The sequence below is a fragment of the Salvelinus namaycush genome, chromosome 1, assembly GCF_016432855.1.
Source record: "Salvelinus namaycush isolate Seneca chromosome 1, SaNama_1.0, whole genome shotgun sequence".
Lineage (NCBI taxonomy): Eukaryota > Metazoa > Chordata > Actinopteri > Salmoniformes > Salmonidae > Salvelinus > Salvelinus namaycush.
This window is the reverse complement of record NC_052307.1, coordinates 68,744,180-68,766,654: the sequence shown is the minus strand read 5'-3', so window position 1 is coordinate 68,766,654 and position 22,475 is coordinate 68,744,180.

Below are 22,475 nucleotides of genomic sequence, written 5' to 3'. Positions count from 1 at the left end.
CGCAACGCTCCGCAATGATCCCACAGAGGTGCCCCCCACGTGTCTGCACCAGGGACTAAACACAACAGCATTAAACTAGCTAGTGTGTGTGTGTGTGTGTGTGTGTGTGTGTGTGTGTCTGTGTGTATGTGTGTTTTATGTGTGTGTGTGTGTGTGTGTGTGTGTGTGTGTGTGTGTGTGTGTGTGTGTGTGTGTGTGTGTGTGTGTGTGTGTGTGTGTGTGTGTGTCTGTCTGTGTGTATGTGTGTATGTGTGTTTTATGTGTGTGTGTGTTTGCGTGCCAAGCAGATGGGAGGAAAGAGAGAGAACAGAAAGCTGAGATCAGGGACAGAAAGTCTGGGAGACTGGGAGTTTGTGTGTATCAGTGTGCATCTGTGTGTGGTGCTGGACTAAGAGAGGGGGCTGTGTGGGGTTAGGCAGGGGGACACCAAGGGGAGAGGGGAGGAGAGGAGGGGGAGGTAGTGGTTAGGCGTCCAGAGTCAGTGAACATTTTTCTGGCCCCAAGCCCTCTCTGTGTTGCTGGCAGTGTGCCCGGCTCTGAAGCAAACTTAAACAAACTCCTGTTGCAGCCATCTGCTAGGCTCTGGGGATAAATCACAGCACTGCCTCGCTCAGAGCCACTCTCTCTGCTGCTCCCAGCACCACTATCAGGTTACTGTGTGAGCGCCGCCCGGCCCGCGCATCTCTCACGCACAGAAACATGCACACGCAGTCAACCACACACACACATACACACACATCCAGGCAAGCACGCACACACATATCCTCTCAGTCGCACACACAGGAACACAGGCACACACATACACACACACACACACACACACACACACACACACACACACACACACACACACACACACACACACACACACACACACACACACACACACGCACACACACACACACACACACACACACACACACACACACACACACACACACACACAGACCGACAGACAGACAGACAGACACACACACAGACAGACACTGCCCGGGCTGCGCGTCAGGCTGGAGCCAGGGCCCGCCATGGGGCTCACACCGCCAAGAGAGGCCAGCAACATGTGGCCCTGCTAAATCCACAAGGAGGGGAGAGGAGGGAGGGAGGGATGGTTGGGGGTGGAGGAGTGGGGGAAAGAGTGAGGGGAGAGGATAGAGGAGAGAAGGGAAAGAGAGGGGGAGGAGGGGGGAGGGAGGAAAGGAAGGGAAAGCAGGGAGGGAAGGAGAAAAGAGTGGGAGGCACAGACAGACAGGGGAGGGGAGGGGGGAGGAGGTGAAGGGGCAGATAAAAAGAGAAGGGAGAGAGGAGGGGAGGGAACATGGAGAGAGGGGGAGAGAGGAGATGAGAAAGAGAAGACGGAGAGGACCCCTGGCTCCTAACTCAAACCAAGTGCTATTTTTACAGCACCCTGCAAGAGAAGAGAACATAAAAACATTGAAATCCCCTCTGCTCTATTTTTTATTATTATAGTCTACTATTGGAAGGATTAGGAAGAGAGATTGAGGGGTTATCTTTGGAGGAATATTTCCAATTGACAACATGGACAGAACGGACACAGACAGATTGACAGACACAAAGACGGACGGGCACAAATGTTTTGTGGTCTCACTGAGCAGCTCAAAATGCTGAATGAAGACAGGATTTGGCTCTGACCATAACAAGAGAACTTCTAAACTCCAGTTCCTAGCCTACTAATCAGATTTGAGCATATTTGTGACAAGTTAGCCATAAGCTAGTGGCTAACCACTTTAGCTACTTCGCTGCGGCCTCAAGGTTATATGCTTTACACATTAGTCACTCACGAATGTGACTAGCACATTTGAAAGTTGTAGGTCCAGACACACTGTCGGTCCATTGGAAACCTCTTTTTTTGAGAATGACACAAATATGAATTTTCACAAAGTTTGCTGCTTCAGTGTCTTTAGATATTTTTGTTAGATGTTACTATGGAATACTGAAGTATAATTACAAGCATTTCATAAGGGTCAAAGGCTTTTATTGACAATTACATGAAGTTGATGCAAAGAGTCAATATTTGCAGTGTTGACCCTTCTTTTTCAAGACCTCTGCAATCTGCCATGGCATGCTGTCAATTAACTTCTGGGCCACATCCTGACTGATGGCAGCCCATTCTTGCATAATCAATGCATGGAGTTTGTCAGAATTTGTGGGTTTTTGTTTGTCCACCCGCCTCTTGAGGATTGACCACAAGTTCTCAATGGGATTAAGGTCTGGGGAGTTTCCTGGCCATGGACCCAAAATATCGATGTTTTGTTACACGAGCCACTTAGTTATCACTTTTGCCTTATGGCAAGGTGCTCCATCATGCTGGAAAAGGCATTGTTCGTCACCAAACTGTTCCTGGATGGTTGGGAGAAGTTGCTCTCGGAGAATGTGTTGGTACCATTCTTTATTCATGGCTGTGTTCTTAGGCAAAATTGTGAGTGAGCCCACTCCCTTGGCTGACAAGCAAACACACACATAAATGGTCTCAGGATGCTTTACTGTTGGCATGTCAAAGGACTGATGGTAGCGCTCACCTTGTCTTCTCCGGACAAGCTTTTTTCCGGATGCCCCAAACAATCGGAAAGGGGATTCATCAGAGAAAATGACTTTACCCCAGTCCTCAGCAGTCCAATCCCTGTACCTTTTGCAGAATATAAGTCTGTCCCTGATGTTTTTCCTGGAGAGAAGTGGCTTCTTTGCTGCCCTTCTTGACACCAGGCCATCCTCCAAAAGTCTTTGCCTTACTGTGTGTGCAGATGCACTCACACCTGCCTGCTGCCATTCCTGAGCAAGCTCTGTACTGGTGGTGCCCCGATCCCACAGCTGAATCAATTTTAGGAGACGTCCTGGCGCTTGCTGGACTTTCTTGGGCGCCCTGAAGCCTTCTTCACAACAATTGAACCGCTCTCCTTGAAGTTCTTGATGATCCGATAAATGGTTGATTTAGGTGCAATCTTACTGGCAGCAATATCCTTGCCTGTGAAGCCCTTTTTTTGTGCAAAGCAATGATGACATCACGTGTTTCCTTGCAGGTAACCATGGTTGACAGAGGAAGAACAATGATTCCAAGCACCACCCTCCTTTTGAAGCTTCCAGTCTGTTATTCGAACTGAATCAGCATGACAGAGTCATCTCCAGCCTTGTCCTCGTTAACACCCACACCTGTGTTAACGAGAGAATCACTGGCATGATGTCAGCTGGTCCTTTTGTGGCAGGGCTGAAATGCAGTGGAAATGTTTTTGGGGGATTCAGTTCATTTGCATGGCAAAGAGGGAACTTTGCAATTAATTGCAATTCATCTGATCACTCTTCATAACATTCTGGAGTATATGCAAATTGACATCATACAAACTGAGGCAGCAGACTTTGTGAAAATTAATATTTGTTATTATATTCTCAAAACTTTTGGCCACGACTGTACTTTATACAGTTGAAGTCGGAAGTTTACATACACTTAGGTTGGAGTCATTAAAACTTGTTTTTCAACCACTCCATAAATTTCTTGTTAGCAAACTATAATTTTGTGAAGTCGGTTAGGACATCTACTTTGTGCATGACACAAGTAATTTTTCCAACAATTGTTTACAGACAGATTATTTCACTTATAATTCCCTGTATCACAATTCCAGTGGGTCAGAAGTTTACATGCACTAAGTTGACTGTGCCTTTAAACAGCTTGGAAAATTCCAGAAAATTATGTCATGACTTTAGAAGCTTCTGATTAGCTAATTTACATTATTTCAGTCAATTGGAGGTGTACCTGTGGATGTATTTCAAGGCCTACTTTCAAACTCAGTGCCTCTTTGCTTGACATCATGGGAAAATCAAATGAAATCAGCCAAGACATCCTTGAGAGCAATTTCCAAACGCCTGAAGGTACTACGTTCATCTGTACAAACAATAGTACGCAAGTATAAACACCATGGGACCACACAACCATCATACTGCTTAGGAAGGAGACGCGTTCTGTCTCCTAGAGATGAACGTGCTTTGGTGCGAAAAGTGCAAAGCAATCCCAGAAAAACAGCAAAGGGCCTTGTGAAGATGCTGGAGGAAACAGATACAAAAGTATCTATATCCACAGTAAAATGTGTCCTATATCGACATAACCTGAAAGGCTGCTCAGCAAGGAAGAAGCCACTGCTCCAAAACCGCTATAAACAGGCAGACTACGGTTTGCAACTGCACATGGAAACAAAGATCGTACTTTTTGGAGAAATGTCCTCTGGTCTGATGAAACAAAAATAGAACTGTTTGGCCATAATGACCATCATTATGTTTGGAGGAAAAAGGGGGATGCTTGCAAGCCGAAGAACACCATCCCAACCGTGAAGCACGGGGGTGGCAGCCTCTAAATCCACAAGGAGGGGAGAGGAGGGAGGGAGGGGGTGGAGGAGTGGGGGAAAGAGTGAGGGGAGAGGATAGAGGAGAGAAGAGAAAGAGAGGGGGGGGAGGAAGGAAAGGATGCTGGCCTTCTAGCCAGAGTTGCAAAGAAAAAGCCATATCTCAGACTGGACAATAAAAAATAAAAATAAACAGACACTGGACAGAGGAACTCTGCCTATAAGGACAGCATCCCGGAGTTGCCTCTTCACTGTTGACGTTGAGACTGGTGTTTTGGGGGTACTATTTAATGAAGCTGCCAGTTGAGGACTTGTGAGGCATCTGTTTCTCAAACTAGACACTCTAATGTACTTGTCCTCTTGCTCAGTTGTGCACCGGGGCCTCTCACTCCTCTTTCTATTCTGGTTAGAGCCAGTTTGCGCTGTTCTGTGAAGGGAGTAGTACAAAGCGTTGTATGAGATCTTCAGTTTCTTTGCAATTTCTCGCATGGAATAGCCTTCATTTCTCAGAACAAGAATAGACTGACGAGTTTCAGAAGAAAGATCTTTGTTTATGGCCATTTTGAGCCTGTAATCGAACCCACAAATGCTGATGGTCCAGATACTCAACTAGTCTAAAGAAAACCAGTTGTATTGCTTCTTTAATCAGCACAACAGTTTTCAGCTGTGCTAACATAATTGCAAAAGGGTTTTCTAATGATCAATTAGCCTTTTAAAATGATAAACTTGGATTAACTAACACAACGTGCCATTGGAACACAGGAGTGATGGTTGCTGATAATGGGCCTCTGTATGCCTATGTAGATATTCTATAAATAATCAGCCGTTCCAGCTACAATAGTCATTTACAACATTAACAATGTCTACACTGTATTTCTGATCAATTTAATGTTATTTGAATGGACAAAAATGTGCTTTTCTTTCAAAAACAAAGACATTTCTAAGTGACCACAAACTTTTGAACGGTAGTGTATATCTATATTCTTTTTACTAATTTGGGGTCTCAACTTACTATTGTGAGTTAGAATAGCAGAATCCTCCAGGTGCAACTTCTAAATGTGGTTGTGCAGCAGCAGTTTTTCTCTTGTTATGTCAGTCACTGACAGTCACTCAATTAGCCCGTCAGCAATTTTTTTTAGATTGCTAAGTCAGTTTAGCGTCCACCTATTTAAACTTGTTATCGTGTTTGAATTACCGTCCGGGGGGCCCCCATTGATTTTGTTAGTCAGTTTCACTCAGATATCAAATTATAAACTGCAAACATTTCTCTCCACCCTATTGCAAAATGTGTAGAATTGCAGGAAATGAGCTGTAAAACGACCAGTTTTCCTTTCCGCTACATGGCAAAATTAGCAGAATTGCAAGAAATGCATTATTTACAAAAAATGGTGGCCCACACCCCCATCAAAGTTGCCCATCTGTGGTGTAGGCTTATGTTCTACTGGCCACAAGCACTACATTTCTGGCCATGACTACGAGGACTGGGAATTGCCAGGGACCTCGCAATACGATATTATCACCATACTTAACTGCCGATACTGTGATGTTGTTGCGATTCGATGTTCCAAACATATTTCTCACCATATGTCTGCTGCAGAGGGACAAGAGAGAGCCATGTGAAAACAAGTTTTAATCAGTCATGGAAATAAAAGTGCTGAAAACAAATTGGCTCACGAGTTTTGGTGCAGGTACAGCCAACTAGAGCAAAAATAATATTGCGATATTTTCAAAACGATACGATATATCGTCAAAAATAATATCCCAGTATGTAACTGAATCTTTCCCCCTTCACTAATAACAACAGCAGAACCACAACAGTTGTCAGTTGTCAAAAGGTGTGTATAATGTGTGTATTTGTTTAGGTGTGTTAAAGAGAGAGAAACAGAGTGAGCGAGCATAGACATGCTGACACAAATAACCCTTGGTGCTTGTTGAGCTACCCTGGCTTTTGTCAACTGACTGATGTGGGATCAGTAGCTCTGTGCCATGTTCATGCGGTCTCTATCTCTCTCTGTCTGTCTGGTATGTGTGTCTCTCTCATAGTGACACAGCCGTGTCAGCGTGCCAAACTCTTTCCCTAGGAAACTAAACAGGAGGTCTCTGGACACCACTACCCCACTCCCTGCTAACCCACCCCACACCCCTTAAATCTGACTGCTCTAACGTCACACTGTTGCAGCCCTGGCACTGGGGAACTGTGTGCGTGTGGTTTGTGTGTGTGTAACCCAACCATGCCCATGCCACTGATGTAATGTCCCTCGGCCAGTTGTCTTTATGCACAATAGAAAATTGCATCGTTTCAGCTAGTCTGGATTCTGTGCAAGATTTAAGGCTACTGGTTACTTGACAGGTTCTCTGTTGAACTCGTCATCTTTCTTCTCGAGTCCGCAGGACATAAAACAATATAGATGGGTATCGATTTTGAGACATGATATTTTGTATTTTCATATTTTAGCATACCCTTTCATACTCATTTGAAATTCCTCTTACTTTTCAAAGATTTCTCACAAAAACAAGTGTATCTCTGTAAAATATCAAAGGAGTGTATGCCGAGCTTTTTATTTTCAAAGCCTTTTACATTTAATTCACCTCGTGTCATGCAAATGTAGCTTTTTGTGACCCACGGAAACAACTGCAGACGGCGACCACAAAATGTCAAATCCTCAAAAGTTGTTAGGAGAAACCGGCACCGCTATGTCAACCGAGCTCGGTGCTTATTATCGGAAGTATTAAGTTACGAAATCCAACTTTTTTTATATAATGTTAATGATGCAGTATGTTAGAGAAAGATCCCAGGGAGCGATTCAGAACATGAGGTAAACAAAACATATTAAATATTATTGTAACATAAGGAAGGGAAATTTCATCACCAAAGCTCCTTTTCATCCACTCTGTGCAGAATGGGTGGACACCCTAGTTGGAGTGTGTGTGTGCGCAAGTGCGCGTGTGTGTGTTTTCCAAAAATAGTACGTCATTTTGGAAAGGCAACAAACAAACCAGTTGGTGTTCCTCCTCCCCTTCAGAGTGGACAGAGTTTCGAAAGCCATTTGAGGCCCCTGTTGGAGCCAACATCCCCAGCACCCCCCACCCCTTACAGCCTCCCTACACCTCCCGTTACAGCCCCCCGACACCCCACCCTTACAGCCTCCCTACACCCCCCGTTACAGCCCCCCGACACCACACCCTTACAGCCTACCTACACCACCCGTTACAGCCCCCCTACACCCCACCCTTACAGCCCCCCTACACCCCACCCTTACAGCCCCCCTACAACCCACCCTTACAGCCCCCCTACACCCCACCCCTACAGCCCCCCTACACCCCACCCTTACAGCCCCCCGACACCCCACCCTTACAGCCTCCATACACCCCACCCTTACAGCCCCCCTACACCCCACCCTTACAGCTGCCCTGGTCCTGGCAGGTCATGTGAGAGACCAGGTGGTTCCAGGGAAGAGGGGTAGTGGGTTGGGGGTGAAGAGTTGAGGGGGTGGGGCGGTCAGATTGAGGAGCGAGGAGGGAAGGAGGGGGTAGAGGGGGTGGGATTGAGTCGAAGAAGGCCAGTTGGGGTTGGGTGAAGGAGTATGAGAGACAGTGGGGCGGCAGTAGGAAGTGAGGAGTAGGGGTGAGGGGGAGAGAGGTGGTGAGGGGGGCAGAGAGGCTGAGAGAGGGTGAGGAGGACAGAGAGGCTTGGATGGGGTGAGGGGTACGTAGAGGGGGACAGAGAGGCGGAGAGGGGGTGAGGTGGACAGAGAGGCTTGGATGGGGTGAGGTGTACGTAGAGGGGGACAGAGAGGCTTGGATGGGGTGAGGAGGACAAAGAGGCTTGGATGGGGTGAGGGGTACATAAAGGGGGACAGAGAGGCTGAGAGGGGGTGAGGTGTAATTTACGGTGGTGAGGACTTGAGGGGTTGTAATTTAGGGAGGATATCTTCTTCACTCCGGCAGCTCAGATCGGCTATGTTAGACAATAGCCACCCTGCCCTCGCAACAAACCTATTTGGCCATTCCCTGATTGGTTGGCTTTGGCCTGTACAGTTAGAGGTACACTGCAGTAACCTAATCCCTGGTTGGTTAGCTGGGTGTGTTAGGGGGTACAGTAACCTAGTCCCCGATTGGTTGGCTGTGTATAGGGTATACTGTATATCGCCAGGTGTGGGTGTCTATTTCGGCTGAGCTCTCCTCCTTGCTGCTGGTATGACCAGTTGTCCCGGCATGGCGTCCTAAACTGAGAGGTGCTACAGAACCCTGCTCTCCTCACCTCATTAGGAATATCAGCAGAATGTGGGGAGAGGGGTGAGAAAGGGAGAGGGGGAGAGAGGGAAAGGTGGGGAGGAAAGCAGGACTAGAGCAAAGCAAAGCAGACCCCTTTCACAAGCAGACACATGTTGCTACTGTACTTGCCATACACCAAAACACCATACCTCACCCCTTCAAATGACTCTGAAATGACACATCACCAAAACACCACACCTCACCCCTTCAAATGACTCTGAAATGACACATCACCAAAACACCATACCTCACGCCTTCAAATGACACATTACCAAAACACCATACCTCACCCCTTCAAATGACTCTGAAATGACACATCACCAAAACATCATACCTCACCGCTTCAAATGACTCTGAAATGACACATCACCAAAACATCATACCTCACCGCTTCAAATGACTCTGAAATGACACATCACCAAAACATCATACCTCACCGCTTCAAATGACTCTGAAATGACACATCACCAAAACATCATACCTCACCGCTTCAAATGACTCTGAAATGACACATCACCAAAACACCATACCTCACCCCTTCAAATGACTCTGAAATGACATATCACCAAAACACCATACCTCACCCCTTCAAATGACACATTACCAAAACATCATACCTCACCGCTTCAAATGACTCTGAAATGACACATCACCAAAACATCATACCTCACCGCTTCAAATGACTCTGAAATGACACATCACCAAAACATCATACCTCACCGCTTCAAATGACTCTGAAATGACACATCACCAAAACATCATACCTCACCGCTTCAAATGACTCTGAAATGACACATCACCAAAACATCCTACCTCACCCCTTCAAATGACTCTGAAATGACACATCACCAAAACACCATACCTCACCCCTTCAAATGACTCTGAAATGACACATCACCAAAACACCATACCTCACCGCTTCAAATGACACATTACCAAAACACCATACCTCACCGCTTCAAATGACACATTACCAAAACACCATACCTCACCGCTTCAAATGACACATTACCAAAACACCATACCTCACCCCTTCAAATGACACATTACCAAAACACCATACCTCACCGCTTCAAATGACACATTACCAAAACACCATACCTCACCCCTTCAAATGACTCTGAAATGACACATCACCAAAACACCATACCTCACGCCTTCAAATGACACATTACCAAAACACCATACCTCACCCCTTCAAATGACACATCACCAAAACACCATACCTCACCCCTTCAAATGACTCTGAAATGACACATCACCAAAACCCCATACCTCACCGCTTCAAATGACTCTGAAATGACACATCACCAAAACACCATACCTCACCCCTTCAAATGACACATCACCAAAACATCATACCTCACCGCTTCAAATGACTCTGAAATGACACATCACCAAAACACCACACCTCACCCCTTCAAATGACTCTGAAATGACACATCACCAAAACACCATACCTCACCCCTTCAAATGACTCTGAAATGACACATCACCAAAACACCATACCTCACCCCTTCAAATGACTCTGAAATGACACATCACCAAAACACCATACCTCACCGCTTCAAATGACTCTGAAATGACACATCACCAAAACATCATACCTCACCGCTTCAAATGACTCTGAAATGACACATCACCAAAACACCATACCTCACCCCTTCAAATGACTCTGAAATGACATATCACCAAAACACCATACCTCACCCCTTCAAATGACACATTACCAAAACATCATACCTCACCGCTTCAAATGACTCTGAAATGACACATCACCAAAACATCATACCTCACCGCTTCAAATGACTCTGAAATGACACATCACCAAAACATCATACCTCACCGCTTCAAATGACTCTGAAATGACACATCACCAAAACATCATACCTCACCGCTTCAAATGACTCTGAAATGACACATCACCAAAACACCATACCTCACCCCTTCAAATGACTCTGAAATGACACATCACCAAAACACCATACCTCACCCCTTCAAATGACTCTGAAATGACACATCACCAAAACACCATACCTCACCGCTTCAAATGACACATTACCAAAACACCATACCTCACCGCTTCAAATGACACATTACCAAAACACCATACCTCACCGCTTCAAATGACACATTACCAAAACACCATACCTCACCCCTTCAAATGACACATTACCAAAACACCATACCTCACCGCTTCAAATGACACATTACCAAAACACCATACCTCACCCCTTCAAATGACTCTGAAATGACACATCACCAAAACACCATACCTCACGCCTTCAAATGACACATTACCAAAACACCATACCTCACCCCTTCAAATGACACATCACCAAAACACCATACCTCACCCCTTCAAATGACTCTGAAATGACACATCACCAAAACCCCATACCTCACCGCTTCAAATGACTCTGAAATGACACATCACCAAAACACCATACCTCACCCCTTCAAATGACACATCACCAAAACATCATACCTCACCGCTTCAAATGACTCTGAAATGACACATCACCAAAACACCATACCTCACCCCTTCAAATGACTCTGAAATGACACATCACCAAAACACCATACCTCACCCCTTCAAATGACTCTGAAATGACACATCACCAAAACACCATACCTCACCACTTCAAATGACTCTGAAATGACACATCACCAAAACACCATACCTCACCCCTTCAAATGACTCTGAAATGACACATCACCAAAACACCATACCTCACCCCTTCAAATGACTCTGAAATGACACATCACCAAAACACCACACCTCACCCCTTCAAATGACACATTACCAAAACACCATACCTCACCCCTTCAAATGACTCTGAAATAACACACCCAGAACTAAAAGAAGACCTGAAAGAACAAGGGGTAAAGAGATCCCAAAAATCAATATAGAGAATAAAAAGAAAGCACTTTGGCAATGGAACTGTGTGTGTGTGGGAGAGAGGGAGAGCTAGTGAAATGAATACTATAACTTGTTGAACAGGCTGAGTGTAGGAGCTCACGTCTGGCCAGAAACACAGTTCCTCTATTAGCTACTGCCTGCCATACAGTCCAGCTGTGTCCAGGTGCTACACACACACACACACACACACACACACACACACACACACACACACACACACACACACACACACACACACACACACACACACACACACACACACACACACACACAGCTGTGGCACAGTCCAGCTGCTTTGCCCGCGTGTTTCGGCGAGCAAACACCTGCTACTGCTCCCAACCCCTGGCAGACACACACACACACACACACACACGCACAGTGTTTGAGGTTTGTTTCCTCTGGCTCGTGGGATGATCTAAATTTGCAGAGTTTGGGAGTGAGGGAGTGTTTGAGAGAGAGAAAGAGCTGGGCTGTAGTTACATCGTTACAATACTGTCTCTACTCTGTAATTACATTGGTATAAAACCCTAGTAAAACCAGGGCCATGGGAAACGAGGGGGGCACTGGGAAACTTCTCCAGCTTCCAGCCTGCTCCTCTACCCCTGGCCATGCCAGGCTATGCCAGGCACTGAGACAGATGCCAGCCTGCTCCTCTACCCCTGGCCATGCCAGGCTATGCCAGGCACTGAGACAGATGCCAGCCTGCTCCTCTACCCCTGGCCATGCCAGGCTATGCCAGGCACTGAGACAGATGCCAGCCTGCTCCTCTACTCCTGGCCATGCCAGGCTATGCCAGGCACTGAGACAGATGCCAGCCGCCTGACCTCTAATGGCTGGCACATGTCTAGTATGTAGTTCTGGGGCACAATGTGGTAGTAATCGATGGCCTACAGACCACGTCAGCTACAGGCCAGCTGTGAAGTAAGTGACGAACCAACATGTGGGCTCCTTGTGGTCCTTTGTATAGCGGAACAGGTTTACTGAATGAATAAATTAATGAATGAATGAATGAATAGAGCACAAATGAACGTAGGTCATGTTGTGATATAGTTGTTGTTTTCTATGACAGAGGAGAACACAGTGGCCTGTCCTCCCTCTCTGTCCTGGCCCAGATCCCCTGTCCTGGCCCAGATCCCCTGGCCTGGCCCAGATCCCCTGACCTGGCCCAGATCCCCTGGCCTGGCCCAGATCCCCTGTCCTGGCCCAGATCCCCTGACCTGGCCTAGATCCCCCGTCCTGGCCCAGATCCCCTGTCCTGGCCCAGATCCCCTGACCTGGCCTAGATCCCCCGTCCTGGCCCAGATCCCCTGACCTGGCCTAGATCCCCTGGCCTGGCCCAGATCCCCTGTCCTGTACAGATCCCCCGTCCTGGCCCAGATCCCGTCCTGTCCCAGATCCCCTGGCCTGGCCCAGATCCCCTGGCCTGACCCAGATCCCCTGGCCTGACCCAGATCCCCTGGTCTGGCCCAGATCCCCTGGCCTGACCCAGATCCCCTGATCTGGCCCAGATCCCCTGGCCTATACAGATCCCCTGTCCTGGCCCAGATCCCGTCCTGTCCCAGATCCCCTGGCCTGATCCAGATCCCCTGGTCTGGCCCAGATCCCCTGGTCTGGCCCAGATCCCCTGGCCTGACCCAGATCCCCTGGTCTGGCCCAGATCCCCTGGCCTATACAGATCCCCTGTCCTGGCCCAGATCCCGTCCTGTCCCAGATCCCCTGGCCTGATCCAGATCCCCTGGTCTGGCCCAGATCCCCTGGTCTGGCCCAGATCCCCTGGCCTGTACAGACCCAGACTCAAGCAGCTCCAGGCCTAGCATGGGGAACCCCAGCCAGTGGGCTGGCCTCCACACAATACAGACAGACCTCATTCACACAGCACAGCAGCTATTCTCACCCAGCCATTCAGCCTGGCCCTGACTGTACTGGCCTCAATCAACACTGAACAGACCACAATGGGGGAGAATGGTGGGATGGAAAGGAGGGGGAGAACAGGGGATGAGAGCAGGGAGAGAGGAGAGGCCATTCTTGCTGTCCCTTTCCTGAGACAACACTGCACTCCCAAAACAATGAAAAGGAGGCAGGAGGGAGAGAGGGGACGATATGAGGGGAGGCATGGCCCAGGTCCAAACGCCACTAGTGGTGCCATGTCCTGACAAGATCCCACCATCCCAGGCACAGGGGACAATTATGAGAGGACTGGACACACACAGAACTTGAAAGCCTAACCAGGCCCTCCATCTCTCCCCCATAGGATTACCCGTTTTGATTTCAGGTAGAACCCTTTTGGGTTCTTCATGGAACACAAAATGGTTCTACCCGGAACCAAAAAGGGTTCTCCTATGGAGCTCTCTCATTTAGATATCTAAATATCATGCTGTGGGGATGTTTTTCAGCGGCAGGGACTGGGAGACTAGTCAGGATCGAGGCAAAGATGAACTGAGCAAAGTACAGAGAGATCCTTGATGAAAACCTGCTCCAGAGCACTCAGGACATCCGACTGGAGCGAAGGTTCACCTTTCAACGGGACAACAACCCTAAGCACACAGCCAAGACAACACAGGAGTGGCATCGGGACAAGTCTCTGAAAGTCCTTGAGTGGCCCAGCCAGAGCCCAGACTTGAACCCAATAGAACATCTCTAGAGAGACCTGAAAATACCTGTGCAGCAACGTTCCCCATCTAACCCTACAGAACATGATAGGATCTGCAGAGAAGAATGGGAGAAACTCCGCAAATACAGGTGTGCCAAGCTTGTAGCGTCATACTCAAGAAGACTCTAGGCTGTAATCGCTGCCAAAGCTGCTTCAACAAAGTACTGAGTAAAGGGTCTGAATACTTAATTTTCTATAAATTAGCAAACATTTCTAAAAACCTGTTTTTTCTTTGTCAGTATGGGGTATTGTGTGTAGATTGATGAGGGGAAAAAAACTATTTAATCAATTTTAGAATAAGGCTGTAACGTAACAAAATGTGGAAAAGGTCAAGGGGTCTGAATACTTTCCGAAGGCACCGACACACTCAAGGCTACACACACTGAGCTATTTTCACATGAGACCCTAGAGTCTCAGCATTCATTCAGTTCACACTGAGTTCAACAGACTGTCTCCAACCCTGGCACACTAAAGACACACACACACACACACACTCACACACACGAGCCAACTGGACCCACACCCACTGCTGAAAACAGGACACACACACACACTATTTATCACACACATCGACGCCACACTCAAACACTGATGAAAACAGGACACACATCAGTGCCAAGTGGATACACACACACCCCAGTGCCAACCAACAGGATTGACTGGAACAGTGGGCCAAGGAGACACTGCCCTCTCTGTTCTCTCTCTCTGGACAGGGCAGTCAACTGGGTTCCTACCTGAATAGTGGAGTAGGGGCCAGATAATTTGACAAAATCTATGCTAACACAATGGAGTCCAACTTCTACAATCTGTACAGCATTCAAAATTGTCCTGTCAAGATCAAACACTATAAGTAAGAAATAACTCAACATTGAAAACCATTCAATAATAACTCAACATTATAAACATGTATTATACTGTATCTCTGACTGGCTGATTCCTTTGAGACAGTTAGTAGTGTCGATACACTAACCATGTCCACTTCCACCTGTGTGACCTCTGACCTCTAATGAGCCCAGGTCCACTTCCTCTCTGAGGCCAGGGAGGAGGTCAGGGGTGATTAGGTGCTAACCCCTCAACTACAGACCATTAACACATCAGTCGCAACACCCCCCCCTGCCCCCAAACACTGAAGCAGGACCCCCTTGCTGTCTGCAGTCCGCGGTAAAAAAAGCTTCCCCCAGCCAAGTCCAGGCCAGTCCCGCCCTGGGGGGGTGTCAGATCACCTCAAAGTACTGAGGTAGAACTAGAGCACTACAGCAAAGACAATTTAACTAGACTCATTCACTCTTTCCACTCAATGACATTCCATACATTAAGAAAGGGAGAGGGAAAAGGAGGTAATTCAGGGAAAGTGTCTTTCTCCCTCCTCTATTTTAGTAACCCCTCCCACTCTTTTTCTGCTAGGGGTATTTGTCAGTCAACTGTTTTTCTAAGTTTGCCTTGCGTATTTTGATCCCTCTGGGCTACTGTCCTGTGCAAACATGGTCGATAGGAAAGGAACCACTGTGTGTGTGTGTGTGTGTGTGTGTGTGTGTGTGTGTGTGTGTGTGTGTGTGTGTGTGTGTGTGTGTGTGTGTGTGTGTGTGTGTGTGTGTGTGTGTGTGTGTGTTTTGTTTTACTATCCTTGAGGGGACCATTTTGCCGGACCCCACAAGGAAAAAGTATATTTTAGGCTTACGGGTTAGGTTTAGGGTTAGGGTTACAATTAGGGTTAGAATTAGGGTAAGTGGTTAGTTTTAGCAATTATGGTTAAGTTTAAGGTTAGGGGTTAAAGTTAGGGTTAGGTTAAGGATTAGGTCAAATTGGATTTTGAACAGGAATAAATTGTTTGGTTCCCACAAGGATAGTAAAACAAACGTGTGTGTGCATGTGTGTGTGCGTGTGTGAGTGTGCGTGCGTGTGTATGTGTGCATGTGTGTATGCGTGCATGATGTGTGTGTGTGAGCGTTCATGTCTCTGTGTGTGCATGCATGTGCAGTGAGGGACGGGGGGGTCATTCCAGGTAGATCAAAGGCTTTAATTTTCCATGACGGTGGCTGTGGGCAGCACAATCTCCCCCTTTCACTGGGTGGGAGAGGTGTGAGGTATGAGGCTCGCACTATGGTGTCAGGCTGCCTCTGCCTAGCTATAGCCCAGCTAACACAGGAACAGCGGAACAGCGGAGGGGTACTGGACAGAGGAGCAGCTGTTAGTGAGGGTGGAGGGATTGAAGGGTGTTCTATTTGGCAGGGGGTATAAGACACCCTCTTTTTGAGTGATGAGGAGTAAGACAGTGAAGACACAAGCAGCGGCGGAGAGAGACGGTTCCTCACAAGGCTGTTGAAATCTGGATGTTTCTAGTTGGATCAGTGCTGGGATCTGGGTCATTTGATGTAATGTTATAGAGATATCGGCAGGAATGAAGCATGCACTGCAGGCTAATCTCTATCACACACAGACAGACACACACACACCCTGAGCGGTCGACCCCCGGGACTGTGGTCTCTTCCAGCCTCAGAGAGCTGAATGAAAATCCCCCTTCAGGAGCTGTGAAATAAATCCCCAGAAATAGCTGTCGATTCCATCTGAAACGCCAACCAGTCCGTCAGACTCTGCCAGCTGTCTACTTGAGAATATAGTCTCTCATGGCTCAATCCTAACTTAAGATACGTACATGGAACTATAATGTTGTCATTGACATCAATATGATTTATGAATAAGATATGCATGTGTATTTTAAGTTGACTCCTAGACTACTTAAAATGCATAACTAACATCACTTATGTTGACTATAAAAAATAAAAAAAATTCAATTGAATGTCATTTATCTGAAATTTTTATTTTATCAATGCCAATGTTGGCTCCGATAATGCGGAGCAAGCCAAGTGTCTGTATCAAGCCCAAAGCACAACTCTGTCTGCTGTTTGTGACAATATAAGTCCTTCTGTCTATGCATTGGTCCAGTGAGTGGGACAGGGGTCTTGTTAGCTGCTCTAGAACAGGGGTTCAAACCTTTTTCACTTGGGGAACCACTTCCAGCATTGGGGAACATCCTGCGGACCAGTGTGTTCAGACTCTAGCAGACTGACAATGTGTCAAACAGCCCAGGGGGTTAGTCCTTGTAGGAACCACATCAAAATACCAAACCACAAACCCTAAACACAGGCACACACACACACACACACACACACACACACACACACACACACACACACACACACACACACACACACACACACACACACACACACACACACACACACACAGGCAAACACACAGGCAAACACACACAGGCTCACAAACATGCGTATACACTCAGGTACACAAAACACACTTACACAAACATAACCTTAGAGTTCAATTCTCTCCACAGAGACAGCCCTCCCCTGTGGCCCCCTGGATAATGTAGTATTTCCTGCAGTGACCCTTTATGATGTATTAATGAGAAATGGGATTCCATTCTGCTCTGTTCTCTTTGGCTGGACTACAGATTCCACTAACTCCCCTCCTCTCCTCTCCCATCTCTGAGACATAAAGTCCTGTCTCACTGCTCCTCTTCGCTGTTTGTCTTTGGCTGCCTATTATCTAGTATTTTCCATCCCTCCCTTTGTCCTTCCTCTCTGCTCCACTGCTTTCAATGCTCTTACAGTGTACGGGTATCATAAGTCAATATTAGATTTTCATCCACATCTGAGGATGTCAGGAGATGACGTGGAAATGGACCATTAGGGGCAATAGTGAGCGCTGTTACCTTCAAGTAGGTAAACATCTGCCTCTGGTGCAAAAGGTTGAATGTTCGAATCCAGCGATAGAAAGTTATTTTTGAGATTTTTGTTTTAGGACTATCCCAAACCTTAACCCGTACCTTAACCACACAGAGTTAATGCCTAAACTTAACCTTAAACACTTAGAAATTTGACGTTTCTAACACCTTCCAAATTTGACATTTGAGAAACATGGACAAACGTCTAATTCTGACATGAGACTGTGAGAGCTTATTGGTATGGGTACCACCTCTCCCTTTCTATTTCTAATTACCCCCCCACACACACACACACAAACCTTCCAGTCATCTCCCCCACCCCAGACTCCCCCTCTCTCTCCCTCCCTCCTCCTCTCTTCTCAGTAATAAATCTTTGCAGGCGACAGTGTCAAGATGTCAGAATGTTTTTCCTGTGACAGCAAATACCTCCTTCACAGGATATGGTCCGTGCAGTGAGAACATACTCTTTCCAAACATACACACAGAACACACACACACACACACACACACACACACACACACACACACACACACACACACACACACACACACACACACACACACACACACATGCAAATGTATACATCACGGCCACATTTACACACATATAATAACTGACCCCTACATTCATTTCTGAACAGAAACACAGACAGACAGTGGCACACAGATTGAGCTCAGACGCAGAAACCTGTCTCCACTTTTCCTACGTGTCAATGATAATCAACCACCCAGAACAGAGCCTCAGCAGACCACCATACAAAGATACACACACACACACACACACACCCACACACACACACACACACCCCCACACGTCTGTGGGTGATCCCATGTCATCTCTAGGTTGGCTCCACTTAGTGTAGTAGGACATTGATCATCGTGTCATCTCCTTGACTTTAGAGGCAGACACAACACAACCATACCAGTGACATTCTGAGATTGTTTTCGTTTCCTCTCTATCACACTTATACTCACAAAGTATTCTTTTATCGCCACAAGACAAATAGGCTATTTTAATTTCATTTAAATGTGTTCACCAAAATGGTGTGATTGGCCCCTTAACCTGGTTGGTTGGATGTGTATGACTCCACTTAGACATGCTGGTGGTCTAGTAGTGGTCTAATGGTGGTCTAGTGGTGGTCTAGTGGTGGTATAGTGGTGGTATAGTGGTGGTATAGTGGTGGTCTAGTGGTGGTCTAGTGGTGGTCTAATGGTGGTATAGTGGTGGTCTAGTGGTGGTATAGTGGTGGTCTAGTGGTGGTCTAGTGGTGGTATAGTGGTGGTCTAGTAGTGGTCTAGTGGTGGTATAGTGGTGGTATAGTGGTGGTCTAGTGGTGGTATAGTGGTGGTATAGTGGTGGTATAGTGGTGGTCTAGTGGTGGTATAGTGGTGGTCTAGTGGTGGTCTAGTGGTGGTATAGTGGTGGTATAGTGGTGGTCTAGTGGTGGTCTAGTGGTGGTCTAATGGTGGTCTAGTGGTGATCTAGTGGTGGTCTAGTGGTGGTCTAGTGGTGGTCTAGTGGTGGTCTAGTGGTGGTATAGTGGTGGTATAGTGGTGGTCTAGTGGTGGTCTAGTGGTGGTATAGTGGTGGTCTAGTGGTGGTATAGTGGTGGTCTAGTGGTGGTCTAGTAGTGGTCTAGTGGTGGTCTAGTGGTGGTATAGTGGTGGTCTAGTGGTGGTATAGTGGTGGTCTAGTGGTGGTCTAGTGGTGGTCTAGTGGTGGTCTAGTGGTGGTCTAGTGGTGGTATAGTGGTGGTCTAGTGGTGGTATAGTGGTGGTCTAGTGGTGGTCTAGTAGTGGTCTAGTGGTGGTCTAGTGGTGGTATAGTGGTGGTCTAGTGGTGGTCTAGTGGTGGTCTAGTGGTGGTCTAGTAGTGGTCTAGTGGTGGTCTAGTGGTGGTATAGTGGTGGTCTAGTGGTGGTATAGTGGTGGTATAGTGGTGGTCTAGTGGTGGTCTAGTGGTGGTATAGTGGTGGTATAGTGGTGGTCTAGTGGTGGTCTAGTGGTGGTCTAGTGGTGGTATAGTGGTGGTATAGTGGTGGTCTAGTGGTGGTCTAGTGGTGATATAGTGGTGGTCTAGTGGTGGTCTAGTGGTGGTATAGTGGTGGTCTAGTGGTGGTCTAGTGGTGGTATAGTGGTGGTCTAGTGGTGGTCTAGTAGTGGTCTAGTGGTGGTCTAGTGGTGGTCTAGTGGTGGTATAGTGGTGGTCTAGTGGTGGTCTAGTGGTGGTATAGTGGTGGTCTAGTGGTGGTCTAGTGGTGGTATAGTGGTGGTATAGTGGTGGTCTAGTGGTGGTCTAATGGTGGTCTAGTGGTGGTCTAGTGGTGGTCTAGTGGTGGTATAGTGGTGGTCTAGTAGTGGTCTAGTAGTGGTCTAGTGGTGGTCTAGTGGTGGTCTAGTGGTGGTATAGTGGTGGTCTAGTGGTGGTCTAGTGGTGGTATAGTGGTGGTCTAGTGGTGGTCTAGTGGTGGTCTAATGGTGGTCTAGTGGTGATCTAGTGGTGGTCTCCTTGACTTTAGAGGCAGACACAACACAACCATACCAGTGACATTCTGAGAGTGTTTTCGTTTCCTCTCTATCACACTTATACTCACAAAGTATTCTTTTATCGCCACAAGACAAATAGGCTATTTTAATTTCATTTAAATGTGTTCACCAAAATGGTGTGATTGGCCCCTTAACCTGGTTGGTTGGATGTGTATGACTCCACTTAGACATGCTGGTGGTCTAGTAGTGGTCTAATGGTGGTCTAGTGGTGGTCTAGTGGTGGTATAGTGGTGGTATAGTGGTGGTCTAGTGGTGGTCTAGTGGTGGTATAGTGGTGGTCTAGTGGTGGTCTAGTGGTGGAATAGTGGTGGTCTAGTGGTGGTATAGTGGTGGTATAGTGGTGGTCTAGTGGTGGTCTAGTGGTGGTATAGTGGTGGTCTAGTGGTGGTCTAGTGGTGGTATAGTGGTGGTCTAGTGGTGGTCTAGTGGTGGTCTAATGGTGGTATAGTGGTGGTATAGTGGTGGTCTAGTGGTGGTATAGTGGTGGTCTAGTGGTGGTATAGTGGTGGTCTAGTGGTGGTCTAGTGGTGGTCTAATGGTGGTCTAGTGGTGATCTAGTGGTGGTCTAGTGGTGGTCTAGTGGTGGTATAGTGGTGGTCTAGTGGTGGTATAGTGGTGGTATAGTGGTGGTATAGTGGTGGTCTAGTGGTGGTATAGTGGCGGTCTAGTGGTGGTATAGTGGTGGTCTAGTGGTGGTCTAGTGGTGGTATAGTGGTGGTATAGTGGTGGTCTAGTGGTGGTATAATGGTGGTATAGTGGTGGTATAGTGGTGGTATAGTGGTGGTATAGTGGTGGTCTAGTGGTGGTATAATGGTGGTATAGTGGTGGTATAGTGGTGGTATAGTGGTGGTCTAGTGGTGGTATAATGGTGGTATAGTGGTGGTCTAGTGGTGGTATAATGGTGGTATAGTGGTGGTATAGTGGTGGTCTAGTGGTGGTATAATGGTGGTATAGTGGTGGTATAGTGGTGGTCTAGTGGTGGTATAGTGGTGGTCTAGTGATGGTATAGTGGTGGTCTAGTGGTGGTATAATGGTGGTATAGTGGTGGTATAGTGGTGGTATAGTGGTGGTCTAGTGGTGGTATAGTGGTGGTCTAGTGGTGGTATAGTGGTGGTCTAGTGGTGGTATAGTGGTGGTATAGTGGTGGTATAGTGGTGGTATAGTGGTGGTATAGTGGTGGTCTAGTGGTGGTCTAGTGGTGGTATAGTGGTGGTCTAGTGGTGGTATAATGGTGGTATAGTGGTGGTCTAGTGGTGGTATAGTGGTGGTCTAGTGGTGGTATAATGGTGGTATAGTGGTGGTATAGTGGTGGTATAATGGTGGTATAGTGGTGGTCTAGTGGTGGTATAGTGGTGGTATAGTGGTGGTTTAGTGGTGGTATAGTGGTGGTATAGTGGTGGTATAGTGGTGGTCTAGTGGTGGTATAGTAGTGGTCTAGTGGTTGTATAGTGGTGGTCTAGTGGTGGTATAGTGGTGGTCTAGTGGTGGTATAATGGTGGTATAGTGGTGGTCTAGTGGTGGTATAGTGGTGGTCTAGTGGTGGTATAGTGGTGGTATAGTGGTGGTATAGTGGTGGTATAGTGGTGGTATAGTGGTGGTCTAGTGGTGGTCTAGTGGTGGTATAGTGGTGGTCTAGTGGTGGTATAATGGTGGTATAGTGGTGGTCTAGTGGTGGTATAGTGGTGGTCTAGTGGTGGTATAATGGTGGTATAGTGGTGGTATAGTGGTGGTATAATGGTGGTATAGTGGTGGTCTAGTGGTGGTATAGTGGTGGTATAGTGGTGGTTTAGTGGTGGTATAGTGGTGGTATAGTGGTGGTATAGTGGTGGTCTAGTGGTGGTATAGTAGTGGTCTAGTGGTTGTATAGTGGTGGTCTAGTGGTGGTATAGTGGTGGTCTAGTGGTGGTATAATGGTGGTATAGTGGTGGTCTAGTGGTGGTATAGTGGTGGTCTAGTGGTGGTATAATGGCGGTATAGTGGTGGTATAGTGGT